Below are 1,054 nucleotides of genomic sequence, written 5' to 3'. Positions count from 1 at the left end.
CCCCCCCCCCCCCCGGCTCTGCCCCCCCGGCTCATCAGAAAACGAGTTTTTGGGAAGTCGTTCAGGCAGTGGGTGACGCTGATTTAATTTTAATGACACGGCGGTGTTTTTAACCTGGAACTTCCAGTTTTGAGCGGCTCCTTCCCCTTCCAGCAACTTGAGGAGGTGTCATCCCCCCCCTTTCCCTCTGTATTTGGGGGTTTTGCTCTGGGTGGGAGTTAACCCTTCCCAGCCTGGTGGCTCTGGAACTTCCAGTTTTGAGCGGCTCCTTCCCCTTCCAGCAACTTGAGGAGGTGTCATCCCCCCCCTTTCCCTCTGTATTTGGGGGTTTTGCTCTGGGTGGGAGTTAACCCTTCCCAGCCCGGTGGCTCTGGGGGTCGGGCAGGTCGATGGCACCGGGGCTGTCCCCAAGTAGAGTCCCTTGGCTTAAACCTGCACTTTCTGACCTTAGCGAAAAAGGGAAAAAACGGAGAAATGTACATCAAAGGTTGGTTTTGGTGTTTTTTGCTGTTTTGGGGCTTATTGTTTTTTGGTTTTTTGTTTTGTTTTTTTTTTTAATAATCCTTATTTTAAGCCTTTTATTTGCTTCCAGGGGCTCGGTTCCCTCTGTGTAACCCCTCGGGATCCCTCGCAGTCGCTGTGTTTCCTTGTGAGCCCAGAGGCAGAGAAGGGGCCGCTCGCTGGTCCCGCTCGCCCCCCCCTCCCTTCCCTCTTCTCCATTAATAAACTGAACTGTTTCTACCCCGTCTTCTTCTCTTCCTATCCCCCCAAAAATCCCCCAAACCCCTGAGTTTGAAGCCACGGGGCTTGGCGTTGTGTTGTGCTGTGGAGGGCGAGGCCCGGCCGGGGAGGAGCGAGCGACAAGAGTCCGTGCGGATGCTGAAAGGGAAAAAAAAATAATTATTAATGATAATAATGATGATTGATGATGGAGGAATTTGCATAACTTTATCTCTGGCGGTATCTAAACTTCCTGCTAGCTCGCAAACTAACTGCTTGTGAAAACTCTACTTGGAAGACACTTCCCCCCCCCCCAGCCTCCCCCTGCCCCGGG

At 52.7% G+C, this 1,054-nt stretch overlaps 1 long non-coding RNA gene across 1 annotated transcript; it reads left to right on the top strand.

The window, feature by feature from the left end:
• The first annotated feature begins 7 nt into the window (after nucleotides 1-7).
• On the top strand, nucleotides 8-741 carry LOC106885390. The gene is made up of 2 exons (XR_001411433.1): nucleotides 8-165; nucleotides 294-741. It is a non-coding gene; the product is annotated as an uncharacterized LOC106885390 (long non-coding RNA).
• Nucleotides 742-1,054: the final 313 nt, after the last annotated feature.

This window comes from Calidris pugnax, unplaced genomic scaffold (genome assembly GCF_001431845.1).
Source record: "Calidris pugnax isolate Ruff unplaced genomic scaffold, ASM143184v1 scaffold85, whole genome shotgun sequence".
Lineage (NCBI taxonomy): Eukaryota > Metazoa > Chordata > Aves > Charadriiformes > Scolopacidae > Calidris > Calidris pugnax.
The sequence above is the reverse complement of the archived record's forward strand: the minus strand, read 5'-3'. Positions and strand labels throughout refer to the sequence as shown.